Raw genomic sequence first — 20,323 nt, forward strand, 5'->3', positions numbered from 1 at the left:
CAGAAACCCGTACCAGCGGAAGCCACGCCAGGAGACGTGCGCCCATCTCCAGCCATACCAGACGCTCAGATGCCAGAGAGACTGTCACTGTCAACGCCGATGAGACAGCCGATCGGTATTCAAAGGGAATAATCATCACTCGCCATACTGAATGTTCTCATGCCACGCACATGTCCACGTCTGATGCCGCTTAACCAGCATACTGCGTAGTTCGCTATTCAGGCAGGCAGAGAGCGTCATGACTGCTGCCGCTGGGACTTTCTCCTACGTCTGCATGCACGTTCCGAACAGCCAGAACTTTTCTTTGTGCCTACCGATCGGAGAAAGCCAAACCGCCGCTTCTGGTTGGCCAAAACATTGCGTCCACTCCTGCCATTGGAATTAGCACACTACCACACAAGGAGCGGCGACTTGGATGTACGGTTCGAACCACAATTCCACCCTTCATGTACACTCCTCAGTATAATAAATCCACCTTACTGAATAAGAAACTGGGGTGCTGTTGCTGATACACCTCAAATTTCTTACGCGATATTTAGATACCTCCCTTTCATACGAGTTTTTTCGAAGACAGAAGACATGAGAGCATAAACATCGTTGAAGTACCGTCACTTGTTGCGAAAATCTCATACGACGTTATGGCATGGGCTATATTTCCTCTAAATATTCTCTCATCAGGAAAAAAAAAGTACCTGTTCTCATCAGCTTAGTGTCTGATGTCCTGCATCACAGGACTAGAATATGAAACTCATTCTTGGCTCATGACAGAGTGCTAAGAACGTTTTCTACCTCTCTCACAGTATACCTTGTCACTTTCGAACTCTCTTAAAGTACCCAAATGTCTTGTCACCTATGAAGTCTCTTAAGGTACCAGCACAGAGGATTTGTAAATATCAAGTTAATACTGTCAGTTTGTAGCTTCGATAACAAAGTTGATTTTATTACGATGGTCATCTCTCTGTGAGTAGATGGGAGATACATTTCGTTAAAATATCTGCCTTCAACGCAAAAATCCCTCGTTACCGCAACAACTCGCGTATCATACCTGTGTTACTCTCACCCACACTTCTATCCGCCCATTGATACCGGATTGACTAAATAATTAAAGTGATCGTGAGCGCCCCATTGCACGGTCAGTAATATTACTGCTACAGTCGGATTACACTCGCCACATTGCCATTACAGTCGCTTTTGTGACGTCTCTAGGCCTTTCCACAAGCTAGATAATCAGTTCGTCTGCTACCGAAAATGGTGGCAAAAGGCGTCCAAGAACTAAACATATCCAACACTAACTACGATCTGTTTGTCGGTTGCCTTGTCATGGTGCTTACGGTTCACTCTTTTCTCAACTCCCACGACATCTCCAGCCCCGTCCCCACCGAATGTGAACAGCAGTCACCGCCGCCACCTTTTTTTTGGTCATCTGTCTACTGACTGGTTTGATGTGGCCCGCCACGAATTCCTTCCCTGTGCTAACCTATTCATCTCAGAGTAGCACTTGCAACCTACGTCCTCAATTATTTGCTTTACGTACTCCAATCTCTGTCTTCCTCTACAGTTTTTGCCCTCTACAGCTCCCTCTAGTACCATGGAAGTCATTCCCTTATGTCTTAGCAGATGTCCTATCATCCTGTCCCTTCTCCTTATCAGTGTTTTCCACATATTCCTTTCCTCTCCGATTCTGCGTAGAACCTCCTCATTCCTTACCTTATCAGTCCACCTAATTTTCAACATTCGTCTATAGCACCACTTCTCAAATGGTTCGATTCTCTTCTGTTCCGGTTTTCCCACAGTCCATGTTTCACTATCATACAATGCTATACTCCAGACGTACATCCTCAGAAATTTCTTCCTCAAATTAGGCCGGTATTTGATATTAGTAGACTTCTCATGGCCAGAAATGCCTTTTTTGCCATGGCGAGACTGCTTTTGATGTCCTCCTTGCTCCGTCCGTCATTGGTTATTTTACTGCCTAGGTAGCAGAATTCCTTAACTTCATTGACTTCGTGATGTTAAGTTTCTCGCTGTTCTCATTTCTACTACTTCTCATTACCTTCATCTTTCTCCGATTTACTCTCAAACCATACTGTGTACTCATTAGACTGTTCATTCCGTTCAGCAAATCATTTAATTCTTCTTCACTTTTACTCAGGATAGCAATGTCATCAGCGAATCGTATCATTGATATCCTTTCACCTTGTATTTTAATTCCACTCCTGAACCTCTCTTTTATTTCCATCATTGCTTCCTCGATATACAGATTGAAGAGTAGGGGCGAAAGGCTACAGCCTTGTCTTACACCCTTCTTAATACGAGCATCTCGTTCTTGATCGTCCACTCTTATTATTCCCTCTTGGGTGTTGTACATATTGTATATGACCCGTCTCTCCCTATAGCTTACCCCTACTTTTTTCAGAATCTCGAACAGCTTGCACCATTTTACATTGTCGAACGCTTTTTCCAGGTCGACAAATCCTATGAAAGTGTCCTGATTTTTCTTTAGCCTTGCTTCCATTATTAGCCGTAACGTCAGAATTGCCTCTCTCGTCCCTTTGCTTTTCCTAAAGCCAAACTGATTGTACGATAATTCTCGCACTTGTCAGCTCTTACCGTCTTCGGAATTGTGTGGATGATGCTTTTCCGAAAGTCAGATGGTATGTCGCCAGACTCATATATTCTACACACCAACGTGAGTAGTCGCTTTGTTGCCACTTCCCCCAATGATTTTAGAAATTGTGGTGGAATGTTATCTATCCCTTCTGCCTTATTTGACCGTAAGTCCTCCAAAGCTCTTTTAAATTCCGATTCTAATACTGGATCCCCTATCTCTTCTAAATCGACTCCTGTTTCTTCTTCTATCACATCAGACAATCTTCACCCTCATAGAGGCTTTAAATGTATTCTTTCCACCTATCTGCTCTCTCTTCTGCATTTAAGAGTGGAATTCCCGTTGCACTCTTAATGTTACCACCGTTGCTTTTAATGTCACCAAAGGATGTTTTGACTTTCCTGTATGCTGAGTCTGTCCCTCCGACAATCATATCTTTTTCGATGTCTTCAGATTTTTCCTGCAGCCATTTCGTCTTAGCTTCCCTGCACTTCCTATTTATTTCATTCCTCAGCGACTTGTATTTCTGTATTCCTGATTTTCCCGGAACATGTTTGTACTTGCTCCTTTCATCAATCAACTGAAGTATTTCTTCTGTTACCCATGGTTTCTTCGCAGCCACCTTCTTTGTACCTATGTTTTCCTTCCCAACTTCTGTGATGGCCTTTTTTAGAGATGTCCATTCCTCTTCAACTGCACTGCCTACTGCGCTATTCCTTATTGCTGTATCTATAGCGTTAGAGAACTTCAAACGTATCTCGTCATTCCTTAGTACTTCCGTATCCCACTTCTTTGCGTATTGGTTCTTCCTGACTAATGTCGTGAACTTCAGCCTAATCTTCATCACTACTATATTGTGATCTGAGTCTATATCTGCTCCTGGGTACGCCTTACAATCCAGTATCTGATTTCGGAATCTCTGTCTGACCATGATGTAATCTAATTGAAATCTTCCCGTATCTCCCGGCCTTTTCTAAGTATACCTCCTCCTCTTGTGATTCTTGAACAGGGTATTCGCTATTACTAGCTGAAACTTGTTACAGAGCTCAATTAGTCTTTCTCCTCTTTCATTCCTTGTCCCAAGCCCATATTCTCCTGTAACTTCTTCTTCTACTCCTTCCCCTACAACTGCATTCCAGTCGCCCATGACTATTAGATTTTCGTCCCCCTTTACATACTGCATTACCCTTTCAATATCCTCTTACACTTTCTGTATCTGTTCATCTTCAGCTTGCGACGTCGGCATGTATACCTGAACTATCGTTGTCGGTGTTGGTCTGCTGTAGATTCTGATTAGAACAACCCGGTCACTGAACCGTTCACAGTAACACACCCTCTGCCCTACCTTCCTATTCATAACGAATCCTACACCTGTTATACCATTTTCTGCTGCTGTTGATATTACCCGATACTCATCTGACCAGAAATCCTTCTCTTCCTTCCACTTCACTTCACTGACCCCTACTATATCTAGATTGAGCCTTTGCATTTCCATTTTCAGATTTTCTAGTTTCCCTACCACGTTGAAGCTTCTGACATTCCACACCCCGACTCGTAGAACGTTATCCTTTCGTTGATTATTCAATCTTTTTCTCATGGTAACATCCCCCTCGGCAGTCCCCTCCCGGAGATCTGAATGGGGGACTATTCTGGAATCTTTTGCCAATGGAGAGATCATCATGACACTTCTTCAATTACAGGCCACATGTCCTATGGATACACGTTACGTGTCTTTAATGCAGTGGTTTCCATTGCCTTCTGCATCCTCATGTCGTTGATCATTGCTGATTCGTCCGCCTTTAGGGGCAATTTCCCACCCCTAGGACAAGAGAGTGCCCTGAACCTCTATCCGCTCCTCCGCCCTCTTTGACAAGGCGGTTGGCAGAATGAGGCTGACTTCTTATACCGGAAGTCTTCGGCCGCCAATGCTGATTATTTACCAAAATTTAGGCAGTGGCGGGGATCGAACCAGAGACCGAATACGTTTTGATTATGTATCAAAGACGCTACCCCTAGACCACAGGCCTAGCTTCCGCCGCCACCACCAAACATTTAAGAGCCTGCAGACCTAGGTTTCCCTCAGAATATAGCCCGTTAGTAGCAATCCTATTGGCACAAGCTATATTATTGGGCGAATACTTCGACAACTCAAATGGGAATCAATGCAGGGAACACATTGTTGTTTTCTAGGAAACACTATTGAGAACCGACATTTGAAGCTTGCTACAGAAGCAGTCTATTGCCGCATTTCGCATGAGGACCGCGAAGATAAAATAGAAATTAGCGCTCATACGGGGGCATATAGACAGTGCTTTTCTCCCTCGCTCTAAATGTGAGTGAAATAGGGAGGAAATAACTAGCAATGATACAGGATACCCTCTGGCGTGCACTGAATGATGACTTGCGAGGTATACATACAGACATAGATGTATCTACCTATTAAGATGTCAATCCATCCATTTGCAGTCTCACGAAACACATGGGAGACTGTTGCCTCTTACTTATTGAGGAAACAAAAGATAGAACTTCTGCTACTGATTGTCTCTCGTTAAAAATCTGTGTATTAGCTAAACTAAGCTAAGCTGAGCTCCTCCAGAGCAGGCCATGAAGGCCCAACGGTACAAGAGGCCGCCGTGTCATCCTCAGCCCACAGGCGTCACTGCATGCGGATATGCAGGGGCGTGTGAGTTTCTGTGTCTGGAGCCACTACTTCTGAATCAAGTAGCTCCTCAGTTTGCCTCACAAGGGCTGAGTGCACCCCGCTTGCCAACAGCGCTCGACAGACCGGATGGTCACCCATCCAAGTGGTAGCCTAGCCCGACAGCGCTTAACCTCGGTGACCTGACGGGAACCAGTGTTACCACTGCGGCAAGCCCCTAATTTTATCATTGTGCTCACTTCACGAAACCTATATGAGAAGTTGTAATAGATTTGTCCACAATAGAAGAAATGTATAAAGCTCACCCCTTAACTCCCCATTCGTCAGAGCATCGATCACCTGGTGTATTCTCACGAACCCTCTAGTCGATATACAGCATTTGAATCCACATTATTTCGACAAGTAAGAGATGTCCCCCGCAAAGTCACCAACCCCTGCGGGACCTCTCGAAATCTCACCACATTCCAATAGCACTTAGCAGTTAAAATGTTTAGGCCTCCACCCATCACTGACTAGCGATCACAACAACAAAATAGCACACTAACACACAGGAGGAAATTCACAACATTGTGGAGTATACGTGGACTGCACAAAGAATTTCAGAAACATGACACCTAGATTTCACTGATATCCAATGACTTCCTGCACTAGTCCTAACCTCCTTTGTCATACTCCTATGATTACTTTGCTACAAATACGAGAGTGTAATGGTGTCAGCGTCTTCACTAAAGCACAGTCTCTCTCCCTCTCCCTCTCTCTCTCTCTCTCTTTCCCTGTTATTTTTATAACACCTAACAGAGGAAAACTAAGAACTATAATTAACATCGAGAACGTTACCTAGATGTAGAAAACTAAAAACTATAAAAACATCGATAATGTTACCTAGTAGTGAACTCAATAAGATTTTATCGCCTCTCTCTCTTCCGATGTATCGAAAACAGATACCGTCTACGTGTTGACGTCGATCATATGTGGTGATCCCATTAAATATACGTGTATTGATCCATTGGAGCAGGCGGTTAGTGACACATGTCGCTTCCACGGAACTGTACAAAGTTTTGTTGCCTCTGCTGGAGGAGACTGTTGTGGCGTAACAAGACAGCTACGCCACACTGAAGTAGCCGAAAGGCACACGTAATCTCACGAAAGCTAGATAGAGGTCTGAAACAGGATACGTCATGAATGGTAGCAAGAAAAGTACGTAGCTGCTTTAATACTTAACTTTTAATCCGTCATTGGTTTACAACGTTTTTGATGAGACATTTCATACGATAACAATCAAACTACGTAAGGCTAATGGCGCCTTGCTAGGTCGTAGCCATGGACTTAGCTGAAGGCTATTCTAACTGTCTGCTCGGCTAGTGAGCGATGCATTCTAACTATCTGCTCGGCTAATGAGCGATGCTTCGTCCGTGTAGTCGCTAGCAATGTCGTCCGTACAACTGGAGCGAGTGCTATTCCGTGCCTCGAGACCTGGCTTGTGGTGGCGCTCGGTCTGCGATCACACAGTGGCGACACGCGGGTCCGACATGTACTAAATGGACCGCGGCCGATTTAAGCTACCACCTAGCAAGTGTGGTGTCTGGCGGTGACACCACATTCCTCCCCCGCAAATCGGCGAACGGTCGTGTTATAAGGCTTCCGCCCGCCGTGGGGAGGACCCCATGCTGACGTATGCGATGAGGTGGGGAGCCTAACAACAGGCGAGGCTGTGCCACCCGCACCCGGCCATTCGGTCCGAGGGGAGCTAGGAAACGCCTGAAAACCTAGTCCAGGGTGCACGTCAACATGCGGTGTATGCGCCCGTAAAGAGACAGGAGGGGCCAAAGGGTCGACCTCCATTGCGTCGAAGTACCCGACGCGCGATGACGTCCTGTGGTCCAGAGCGGGCAAGAGTTCCATGGCGGAGGACAGCTGGTCACGGGAAGCGATCGGGGGCGCGTGACCCAGGGAGGCGCTTGGCGGCTGCAGCGAAGCGTCCACCGCGGGCGGCGCCGGCTGGAGGACAGGCGGCGGAGGCGGAGGCGGCAGCGGCGCGTCGCCATGGGGCAAAATGGAAGGCATCATCGGTAACATCTGGGGATGAGGCGAGCCAGAAGATGGGTCCCCAGGGCGCTGACCGGACGGCACCGTCGCTGAAAGCAGACGGGGAGCGGCAGATCCCGTGCGACGACAGAGGCGCAGCTGATTGAGATGCCGACGCATCTCACCAGAGGCCCCCAAAACCAAATACATCGCGCGGCCGAGGCAGCGAAGAATGCGCCCTGCGAGCCAACGCCGTGATCCTCGATAGTTGCGATAAAATACAACGTCGCCTGGAGCAAAAGCAGAAGTCTGCCGCTGCACTGGAACCTGATGCGGCGGATGCAGCAAAGACATCAAGGTTCGATGAGGACGACCGTGGAGCAACTCAGCCGGCGAGCGACCATCTCGGGGCTGAGAGCGATACGATGACAAAAAGAGCAACAACGCGTTCTCCCGAGAATGTGACTCTTTCAACTTCAACATCTGTGACTTGAAAGTCCGGACCAATCGTTCAGCGGCACCGTTTGACTGAGGCGAAAACGGCGCGGATGTCAGATGTTGAATACCATTGGCCTGGCAGAATGACTGACATTCTGCGGACATAAATTGTGGGCCATTGTCGGAAACAATAGTCTGCGGAAGACCTTCAATGCAAAAGATAGCAGACAACGCTTGGATGGTGGCAGTTGACGTCGTGGGTGACATCCGGACAACAAAAGGAAAATTACTGAAGGCATCTACCAGAACCAACCATCGAGCATTCCAGAATGGACCAGCAAAATCGATGTGCAAGCGTTGCCAAGGGGAAGTGGCTTTGGGCCATGCAAAGACTTTCTGCGGCGGTGTGGATTGTTGCTCGGCACACGCCATGCAAGAAGAACACATATTCGTAATCGCAGCATCGATTCCGAACCAAGTACAGTGCTGACGAGCAAGTTGTTTCGTTCGCACTATACTCCAATGTCCTTGGTGAAGAAGCCGTAAAACAGAGGACTGTAACGAACATGGGACCACGACTCTGGACTGATCATTATCAGAACGCAACAACAAAACACCACGTCGAATAAAAAGTCTCTCCTTGTGAGCAAAAAATCGGCGAACCAACGGATCCTCGATCCGAGACTTTGACAAAGGCCAGTGCGTAGCAACAAAACGCAAAACAGTAGCAAGGACAGGGTCAGCAGCTGTGGCTGTAGCTACTCGACGAAAATCAATCGGAAACGATTCGACCACTTCATCGGTTTCCGCATCAATGAACATGCAAGCAAGTTCGGAAGAATCGAATGCTTTATCCTCAGCAACAGGCAAACGGGACAACGCATCGGCGTTTCCGTGCTTAGCAGTGGACCGATACAAGATATCGTAGCGGTACTGCGAGAGGAAAATAGACCAGCGAATGAATTTCTGCACTGTACGCGGAGGTACAGGCTTGTTCGGATGAAAGAGCGATGTCAAAGGTTTGTGGTCTGTGATGATGGTAAAGTGACGACCATACAAGAAATCGTGGAACTTAGTAACACCAAACACGAGAGCCAAAGCTTCTTTCTCTATCTGTGAATAACTTCTTTGCGCAGACGAGAGCAATTTGGACGCAAAGGCAATAGGGCGATCATGCAAGCCAACTTTGTGCGCAAGCCCAGCCCCGATCCCGAAATCCGATGCATCTACCATCAACAAAAGGGGTTTCTGGGAATCGAATGGCGTAAGGCAAGTATTTGAAAGCAACGCCGATTTCAACTGGCGAAAGGCGCGTTCGCGATCCGTCGTCCAGACGAACGGAACACCCTTACGGCGTAAGCTATGAAGCGGAGCTGAAATGGAAGAGGCATTGCGCAGTAAGCGATGATAATAGTTAATTTTACCCAACACACTCTGTAGCTGTTTCATATTCTGTGGCGAAGGCAATTCTTGTATGGCACGGAGGTGCTCTGGACTCGGATGTATGCCTTGGGCATTGATGACATGTCCGAGGTATGGTAAGTCACGAGCAAAAAACACACATTTGTCCTTTCGCAAGCGAAGACCATTTTGTCGCAATACCTGAAATAATGTTCGTAGGTGTGCTAAATGCTCGTCGGCTGTCTTTCCGGAGATCACAATATCGTCCAGATAGTTCGCAGCAGTAGGGACCGATGCACAAACAGTTTGTAAATATTGCTGAAACAATTCAGGGGTGGATGCACACCCGAATGGCAGTCGTTTGAAGCGGTACAAACCAAGATGCGTGTTAACCACCAAGACGCGCTGTGATTCGGGGTCCACCGGGATTTGCAAGTACGCATCTGCTAGGTCTAACTTCGAAAAGTATTTACCTGGGCACAGTTTATCAAAAAGATTTTCCGGGCGGGGTAAGGGAAAAGTTGCAATCACGAGTTGTGGATTCACTGTTGCCTTGAAGTCCACACAAAGTCTCAGTTTTCCGGAAGGTTTTGCCAAAATTACTAAGGGTGAGCCCCAGAGAGAAGCTTGCACACGTTCAATTACACCTTGTGATTCTAAATCGTTTAATGTTCTTGCAACCTCATCATGCAATGCGTGGGGAACCTTGCGCGCTCGGAAAAAATTCGGTTTTGCGTTTACTTTCAGTTCCAAATGTGCTTCATAATTCTTAGCGCAACCAAGGCCCGGTGCAAAAATGTCTGCAAATTCTTCACACAGACGAGAAACACTGTCTGAAGGCACAGTCTGATTCACTGATAGGACCTGATTTACTATAGACATGTTAAACAATTGAAACAAATCTAAACCAAACAAGTTCACTGCAGTAGAAGAACGAAGAACGTAAAATGACACAAGTTTTGTTTGTCCCTTGTGTGTTGCAAGAAGAGTGCACTGTCCTAACACAGGGATCTGCTGTCCTGAATATGAAGTGAGCTTAACAGTTGCGGCACGCAACGGACGTTTGCCCAGTTGTTTGTACGTGTCGTGAGTGAGAAACTGCAGCTCCGGTATCGAGCTGGAATGGTATGACCTTGCCATTAAAGTCCAAATCTACAACACGTTTATTGTCCTTCTGATGACAAGAGCGACTGTTTTGTGCAATTTGAAAAGACACTGGTACAGAATCACTTGCTAATTGACGTGATTTCTGGCGACGTCGACGCACAGTTTTTGTGGGACCAACACAGTCACTGGTAGAGACAGTGGCACTGGACGAAGTGGAATTAACTACATGAATGTCCATGGGCGAAGGTCCACGAGCCTGAGTGTCCTTGGTTCGATTCTGGCGCGAAGCAAAGGGCCTGGAATGATTGTGATTGTCTAATCGGAGCTTTTTCTGGCAAACACTTTGAACATGTCCTTTCTTATTACAGAAAAAGCAAATAGCTTGGCGTGACGGGCAATTTTCACGCGAATGTCTAGTAGCACACTGCGGGCATGATTTCACTGCATTCATATGCTTGCGCGGCACACCTGGTTTAGAGCGTGGCGGCAGCTGCGCGGACGTGTGCGAGGGCAGTTTACCGGGCCGTGCAGCGCGCCCGGCAGGCCGGTTAATGTTACACACGGCTGGCGAAGTTTCAAATGATTCCTGAGCAAAGTCAAGCGTGTCTTGCCTATCCAATATGTCTATCACTTGTTGAAGGGAAGGATTAACTAGTTTCAAAATCTGTTCCCGTATGCGAACATCAGAAATGTTCTGTGCTATTGCATCACGTACCATTGTATCTGAATAAGGGAGTCCACATTCACACTCAAAAGCACAATCCCATGTAAGGCCTTGCAATGTTGCAACCCACTCCCTATTAGTCTGACCGGCCGTACGTTTTGTACGAAATAAAGTATACCTTTTTGCAACTACATTAACTGTTTCCTCGAAGTAGGCATCCAATGCCGACAAAATTTCTTCATAGGACAGAGTTGCTACGTCGCGTCGGGGAAATAATTTCACTATCACACAGTATGTTTGCACCCCTACACACGACAATAAATGAGGCTGCCGCTCGTTACCTTGAATTCTGTAGGCGGCGAGATGAAATCCAAACTGGCGTGACCATTCAGTCCATGTCTCTTGGGTTGGGTCAAACTTGCGAAACGGCGGTGCAACTGCATGTTGTGGCTGCGGTAGCGGTGAAGCGGCGGCTGCCGCATCGTGTTGCAGTGCATGTTGACCCTGGACGAGCTGTCCCAGGGCATCCAATAACGCCTGCGTCTGCTGATTCTGCAAGCGATAAAATTTGGACAGTACATCTGGCAAAGCCATGACACAAGTAAATGTAAGCAATTAGAAAGAACAAGACGCTTTCTGTTGACTCGTCGCCAACTGTTGTGGCGTAACAAGACAGCTACGCCACACTGAAGTAGCCGAAAGTCACGCGTAATCTCACGAAAGCTAGATAGATAGAGGATACGTCATGAATGGTAGCAAGAAAAGTACGTAGCTGCTTTAATACTTAACTTTTAATCCGTCATTGGTTTACAACGTTCTTGATGAGACATTTCATACGATAACAATCAAACTATGTGAGGCTAATGGCGCCTTGCTAGGTCGTAGCCATGGACTTAGCTGAAGGCTATTCTAACTGTCTGCTCGGCTAGTGAGCGATGCATTCTAACTATCTGCTCGGCTAATGAGCGATGCTTCGTCCATGTAGTCGCTAGCAATGTCGTCCGTACAACTGGGGCGAGTGCTATTCCGTATCTCGAGACCTGGCTTGTGGTGGCGCTCGGTCTGCAATCACACAGTGGCGACACGCGGGTCCGACATGTACTAAATGGACCGCGGCCGATTTAAGCTACCACCTAGCAAGTGTGGTGTCTGGCGGTGACACCACAGAGACCATATCTCACAGTCTACCGATAACTGTGGAGGGATCTTGTGTTGTTACACAAGCAGTTTGATACATATTTGTTTTGCTGTAACACATCGAACTGTGTATGACTTCCGATTTCTACATCGCCATACACTTTATGTCTGTGGCATGACTTTGAGGTCTATGTCAGGTGCCAAACTGACATTAAAATCGTGATCCATTATTTTTCACAGGAAACTAGACATTGCACATTGTAAGGTAACCTGCTCACACATGATGGTTGAAATAAAATAAAGAGGTGGTGTTTCCTATTGACGAAATGTGGAAGGTACCGCAACAGATGAAAACTGGAAGAGTTTGCAACATTGTGGAGCGTTTCATAAAAGCTCTTCATAGATGATAACTTCTACGTTTAATCTTATCTTCCACAGTGACATCGTAGCAGATGTCTCGCTGTACTGTTTTCGAAGAAACTTAGAGTATTGATTCACTGTAATGGTGATGCATTATGCACTCGTGTACGCTATCACTGTTTAGGTTTCCAAGATGATTGTTGTCCTGACCTTCAAATGTTTGGACACTATATCTTTCATTTTTATGGCTTACATTGTATTATCACATGTGTAACAAAGGGGTATTCTGCAGGAATTAAACCCACAGAGCGTGGATACTATGCACGATCTGTTGTCAATCCTATAGGTGGAGGAATGAAATAATTTTCGTACACTGAGACAAGCATGTAAGTACTCCCATTTCTCCACACTTTTGTCGTATTTTTCACTATTTTACGTATTTTACATAAATTTTCGTATTTTACCAGATTTTTCCATAACATCAATGCATTTCATCCGATTACTCGATTTCCGACACCTGCAACTCGGCTCCATGCAGGAAATGTATGTTTAACACATCATTTATATTCACCCAGCAAATTTTCTGTCCTACTGAGTATGATGAGAAACTTTAAGATGATAAAACTGTTACTTTCTACACCAAAGGAAAAAAATACATATTCGTTGAGGTGTATAGAGCCCACTGTCCACATTAGTTTACGGTTCAGAAATGGTGTTATGCTCAATTCAGTTCTATAGAAAGACCGCAGGTAGCAGCTGAGGAAGTAAACAAGACACACGACCGTGCCTCGCTAGCGGACCACTGGCGTACGACCGCTCCGTGGACTTGCCGACAGCAGACTGTATCCGTGCACTGAGGTAATGGGACAGTTCTAGCACAGCGCATAGTTTATGCTACCTATTGTTGACCACAATGCCCGCAGAGTTGCCAGAGCCTCGTTTTTTAAAATTGCATTTCTATTAAACCTGCTGGTGAAACTTGGTTTCCCTAGACACACTTTTGCCTTGAACTGGGATAAGGAATCCCATGCCGACCGCTGAGTGCAGCATTTTTTCTTTACCCTACCTTGTAATGTGGCGTCAACATAACAAAATAAATTTGTTGCTGAAAGCCACATGACTAGTTCACGTAGGCAACAAACGCTCATATAATATAAGTAAAAATTAGGAATTTCATTTTCAGAGAAGTTGCTCAACGATACCAAAGTGTTTGAGAATCAGTAGTGTTAGCTCCTCTTAATATGCATTTGCGTCTTTTCATGCTAGAACGTCACCTGTGCAGCAGATCATGGCATGCAGCTGTTTTCCGCTCGACAGCCTCAGTGTCAGCTCAGCTAATGTAACAGTTACAGTCCAGCATGTGCCAACAGATGCCTTTGACACCTCACACTGTCAGTAAGTGACCAAAGCCCCTGGCTGTTCCTCCTTGTATCTGCATCACGTATAGCTGCACAAAGCGACAACACGTGGCTTCATTCCTCAACTCATTTCCAGTGTAATATCCGTAAGGAACCTATTAGCCAAGTCTTAGACAGTATTTCACGTCGCCACAAAGCATTCTTAGCACGGAAATCCCTGTAGTACCAAAATGCGAAATTTCGCAGTTATCCAGAAAAAATGTAATGTTTCAATACTGAAAGCGACATTTATTCCTATAACAGGAAAATACAAAAAAAAAAAAAAAAAAGACATAGCTTCGGCAGGAAATATCTCTTATTGTGTAGCTTTTTGGATTAGCTTTATATTAATATAGGGTGTAAATTTTAAGTTGACAAACCAGAATAACTCGAAAAATAAGTTTCACACGAAAAAATACAAAGCTGATTATTTTCGAGGAGGACATCAGCTGGTGCTAAAATTAGCCCACCACCCCAAACCCGTGGGGGTGGGGCAGGAGGCAACTTCCAAATTTCAAATGGGATTCCCGATTTTTGTTGCAGAATCAGATTGTACATAAAAAACTACGTACATTTTGTCTTAAAAATTTGTTTTGATTCTTGGTTTTTGGTGCTGTAATTCAAGAAAATCCATGTTCAATAATATTATCCAAGTATAGACTGAGAACTGTAGGAGGCTATCAGCAGCCTTATCTTAGTACTTTTCCTAGATCTATCCAGTTGCTACTTTCTCCTATCACTTTCACTGACGCTTTTTTATTTCAATATATTAAATTTATAAATTGACTCTTGTTTTACCTCATCATAGTTGCAAGCTTATGCCAACTTACACAATCAGACCTTTTTTTCCAATTCTATAAAACGCACGCACGCGTGAGCACACACACACACACACACACACACATATATATATACTCCTGGAAATGGAAAAAAGAACACATTGACACCGGTGTGTCAGACCCACCATACTTGCTCCGGACACTGCGAGAGGGCTGTACAAGCAAAGATCACACGCACGGCACAGCGGACACACCAGGAACCGCGGTGTTGGCCGTCGAATGGCGCTAGCTGCGCAGCATTTGTGCACCGCCGCCGTCGGTGTCAGCCAGTTTGCCGTGGCATACGGAGCTCCATCGCAGTCTTTAACACTGGTAGCATGCCGCGACAGCGTGGACGTGAACCGTATGTGCAGTTGACGGACTTTGAGCGAGGGTGTATAGTGGGCATGCGGGAGGCCGGGTGCACGTACCGCCGAATTCCTCAACACGTGGGGCGTGAGGTCTCCACAGTACATCGATGTTGTCGCCAGTGGTCGGCGGAAGGTGCACGTGCCCATCGACCTGGGACCGGACCCCAGCGACGCACGGATGCACGCCAAGACCGTAGGATCCTACGCAGTGCCGTAGGGGACCGCACCGCCACTTCCCAGCAAATTAGGGACACTGTTGTTCCTGGGGTATCGGCGAGGACCATTCGCAACCGTCTACATGAAGCTGGGCTACGGTCCCGCACACCGTTAGGCCGTCTTCCGCTCACGCCCCAACATCGTGCAGCCCGCCTCCAGTGGTGTCGCGACAGGCGTGAATGGAGGGACGAATGGAGACGTGTCGTCTTCAGCGATGAGAGTCGCTTCTGCCTTGGTGCCAATGATGGTCGTATGCGTGTTTGGCGCCGTGCAGGTGAGCGCCACAATCAGGACTGCATACGACCGAGGCACACAGGGCCAACACCCGGCATCATGGTGTGGGGAGCGATCTCCTACACTGGCCGTACACCACTGGTGATCGTCGAGGGGACACTGAATAGTGCACGGTACATCCAAACCGTCATCGAACCCATCGTTCTACCATTCCTAGACCGGCAAGGGAACTTGCTGTTCCAACAGGACAATGCACGTCCGCATGTATCCCGTGTCACCCAACGTGCTCTAGTAGGTGTAAGTCAACTACCCTGGCCAGCAAGATCTCCGGATCTGTCCCCCATTGAGCATGTTTGGGACTGGTAGAAGCGTCGTCTCACGGGGTCTGCACGTCCAGCACGAACGCTGGTCCAACTGAGGCGCCAGGTGGAAATGGCATGGCAAGCCGTTCCACAGGACTACATCCAGCATCTCTACGATCGTCTCCATGGGAGAATAGCAGCCTGCATTGCTGCGAAAGGTGGATATACACTGTACTAGTGCCGACATTGTGCATGCTCTGTTGCCTGTGTGTATGTGCCTGTGGTTCTGTCAGTGTGATCATGTGATGTATCTGACCCCAGGAATGTGTCAATAAAGTTTCCCCTTCCTGGGACAATGAATTCACGGTGTTCTTATTTCAATTTCCAGGAGTATATATATATATATATATATATATATATATATATATATATATATATATATATATATATACACTCTCTCCCAAAAGTCGCAAGAGGCATATTGACCTCTTGTTAAAATTTTTCTAAAGCGAATATCGCTGAAATATTTCTTTCGACAGACTTTGCTGTCATCTTCGGGGCGTAAAAAATGTTTTTGTGAATATACGTGTTCATTTTAAGTTGGCCCTCACTCCAAGTCATCATGGGGATAAAAACAACACGTTACAAAAGGTTTATTATGACTAAAATGTTTAAAAACATAAAGTACCTTTGTAAATGGCCATGTCCACATATATACCGCTCACAGATGATTGTCACGAAAACACAGTACGCAGTAGCACATCTTTTTACATAAGTTTGACTTATTTGAAAAGTTATGTCAATCTGTCTTGTAATAAAGTGAACTAAAATTTTGCATGTTCCAGTTCCCACTCGTTCTCCTCCGGTAACCAAGTAAAGGACCTAGCGTTTTGCTGAGGACTATTTTCGTCTGGTACAACAGTGACTGCCCCTTTTTTCACGTTTCCGTTGTCTTAAAAATGGTTCAAATGGCTCTGAGCACTATGGGACTTAACATCTGAGGTCATCAGTCCCCTAGAACTGAGAACTACTGAAACCTAACTAACCTAAGGACATTACACACATCCATGCCCGCGGCAGGATTCGAACCTGCGACCGTAGTAGTCGCGCGGTTCCGGACTGAAGCGCCTAAAACCGCTCGGCCACGCCGGCCGGCTTCCGTTGTCTCTCTCTGTCTATCCGACCGCAGCAACTTCCAAGAGGTGGAGCCCCTTCACGCCCACACCGGCATGATGGCCAACACAAAAGGTCTACTGCCATCTCTGCATAAGGGTTAGTATTCACTAAAGTGAGGTGTCGCAGGATGTGGGTACTGCGATGTTCGCGTACGTCTGGTTAGGATTAACCATTAATACGCGCTCATCTGGAGATAGATTGGTCGAAATCTGACGAAGGGTAGCGGTTTGAAGGGCAGAGGAAAAAAAGTGCCAAGGGAAGAGCCAAGGGAAAAAAAACCTCTGCGAAAGTTAGGTCGGGTGGCAAGAGCAGTAGCGGTTGTCTTGCTGCCTGCGATAGGTTGTGCAAGGATAGGCTTCGTTAGTATTGGGTATCATCCATGTCGATACCTTGACGTTGTGCGTTTGAGCTGCTCGGCGGCTGGCGCTGGGTGCTGGTGCAGAGTCCTCGTTCAGCGTCAGCAACCTGCAACAGTTAGGTTTGTTATCGATCTTGTGTCCGATAGGTCATATACCGGAGGCACAGTGTGAGGGAATGTTGGCAGATTGTTTGTGCGTCTGTGGGCGAGCTCGTCGGTGTCCCTGCTGTGGCCTGTTGGTCGGCTCTAATAGCAGCTGGTAGTTGAAAGTCAGTGTTGCTGATATGCAGGGGCTTGCCGACGTTTGTCGCTGTTTGCGTATGTTAGTTTACCATAGGTGGCTATGCCCTAGCTAGCAGTGTCTTTGGCCGCTTGTTCTTCCACCTGTGGTTGAGATCGTAGTTTCCCAGAGTGAGGATGAAAGGATTGTTCGAGTGTCTCGAGTTCCTGTATAGTCGTGTGGCGTGTTTTTTGAATACTTCCTTGAGGGTATCAAGGCGGTATTCACGGTGAAGATCCACGGTGCGTGTGTAGCGTGGAGCGTTGCTAATGATTCGTAGCACCTTGTTCTGTATGATCGGCAGGCGGCGCAGTCGTGTAGGAGCTGCATATCCCCAGACGGGAGCTGCATACGTTATCAGAGGTCTAATCAGTGTCGTGTATATGACACCCTCCTATTCAGTGTGCTTTCCCTGTTGAGCATTGGGTAGGGCTGTTTGAGCCTCGCGTGCGCTCGGTTGGCAACGTATTCGATGTGGTCCCCCCATGTAAGTTTCCGGTCCAGCCAGACACCAAGGTACCGGACTTTCTCTCGGAAACGTATTGGGCGTGTATGTAGTGTTATTGGTCTACAGTGTGTTTGCGCAGTAGTTTCGGTCTGCGTGTGAACAGAACTGCTTCTCACTTGTCGAAGTTATCTTTAATACGCCATCGCTCCAACCAAGGCTCAGCTGTTCTGAGTGCTGTCTGTATTCGTGAATTGATGTTCGACGGTTTCCAGTCTTGCGCGAGGATGGATGTATCATCCGCGTAGACGGCTAACGTCGTGTTTTGTGTCGCTGGGAAGTCATTAATGTACAGGTTAAACAAGATGGTCCCTAGGATGCTCCCTTGGGGTACTCCAGCTTGGATACCGTGTTTTGTTGATTGTTTATCCTGCACGTTAGTGTTGAAACATCTGTTCGTGAGATATGAGTGTATGAGACGTACGAGTCCGTCTGGGAAACCAGCTTCGCTTAGTTTGCGTATGAGTCCGTTGTGCCAGAGACGATCGAAAGCCTTTTCGATGTCTAGGAACACGGCCCCTGTGGCTTTGTTCATGTTGTAGCCGTGTGTTATATGTTCGACTACGCGGAGGAGTTGTCGTGTTGTCGAGTGGTGATTCCTAAAGCCGAATTGCTATGGTCTTAGGGTGTCGTTGGCGATGAAATTCCTAGTGATACGTTTTAGTATTACCTTCTCAACAATCATGCTGAGCGAACACAGCAGACTGATAGGTCGGTAATTTTGTGGGAGGGAGTGGTCTTTCCCTGGCTTCCTGAACATCAGGACCTTGGCCGCCTTCCAAAAGTCAGGGAAGTGTTGGTGTGTCAGGATGGCATTCGATAAGTGTGTGAGGTATTCTACGGCTTTATCCGTGAACTCCTGGAGGACACGGTTTTGAATGCCATCAGGCCCAGGGGCTTTTCTAGCGTTGGTGTGCTTGATAGCCCATGTGATCTCATTTGTGCTAGTACGTCTTATTTAGTTGCGCGAGGGCTGGGCTACAAGTCGTGTAACCTCCTGGTCCGTTTCAAGTGTGAATGCTGGGTCTGAAGGAACCAGATTCGGCATGAAGGACGCTGCAAGTGTTGTGGCCATAAGCTCTGCCTTTTCCGTCACGGAGTAGGCCGGGCCGTCTGGTCCTTGTAACGTGGGAATGTAATCTTTCTCCCTGGTGAAGTGTCTGGCCAGCTGCCACACGCCAGGACATGTGGTATCCAGCCCAGCGAGTTTCTGTCCCCATACCTCGTTTCTGAATGTTTGTATTTTATTCCGTATTATGCCCTGGAGTCTGTTGACGTGCAGTTTATAGAACGGGCGCCTGGTACGCTGCCAGTATCTCCTGAGGCGGTTCCTCATTGAGATAAGGCCAAGGATTTCCTGGGGCAGGGCCGTCGAGTGTTGTCTTGGTGTTGTAAATGGAATGGCGTCAGTCATTGCGTCTTGGACGGCAGTTGTGAGAGCCTCCACAGCCTCATAGATTTGCTGTGTGTTGTTAATTTCGTGGGTGTGAGGAATGCGACTATCAAGCGTTTCCTTGAACAGAGCCCGATTCGCACGCTTGTAGTTAAGCATCCTGCGTGGTTCGCTGCCCTGCAGTGTCTCTTCCATGTGCAGTATTACAGGCACGTGGTCTGAGTCCAGATCGTTTTCAACCGTAAGGTTGAGTGTGCATGTGATGCCCTTTATGAGGGCTATGTCTAACACGTCTGGCCTATGTCGAGCCTGTGTAGGCACGAACGTGGGAACGTCCGGCCCAAGTATAATGTAGTTTCGGCCTAGTGCGTGTTCGTATAGTTTCTTGCCGTTGGAGGTTCGTATTCTTGAGTTCCAATCAGGGTGTTTTGCGTTGAGGTCTCCAGCGGCGATTACCCGCGGTGCTATGTTGAGTACTGTGCTGATATCGTGTGTTACTATGTTTTTAGGAGGATTGTATATCGATACCAGTGTGGTGTTGGCTCCGTTGAACTTGACCCTGACGGCCGTAGCCTCTAGTCTTTCAAGTGCTGGGAGCTCGATGTTCGTGTGTTCTATGTCTCTGTGTATGATGATTGCCGTGCCGCCTCCCCTCCTGCCATCCGCTCGGTCGGTACGATAGACACAATACCCTGGGAAGTTTAGTTGTTTGCGAGGCGTAAGCAGTGTTTCGTTCACAAGAGCGATTCGGATACCCTTTCGCTCCATGAACGCGGCCATTTTGGCGTTTTTGCTTGCGATCCCGTTGGCATTCCAAAACAGGATCTGTGAGATTGTGTTTAAGTCTGAGTTTCGGGGCTGGTGTGGTGTATTA

Source organism: Schistocerca americana, chromosome 5, assembly GCF_021461395.2.
Source record: "Schistocerca americana isolate TAMUIC-IGC-003095 chromosome 5, iqSchAmer2.1, whole genome shotgun sequence".
NCBI lineage: Eukaryota > Metazoa > Arthropoda > Insecta > Orthoptera > Acrididae > Schistocerca > Schistocerca americana.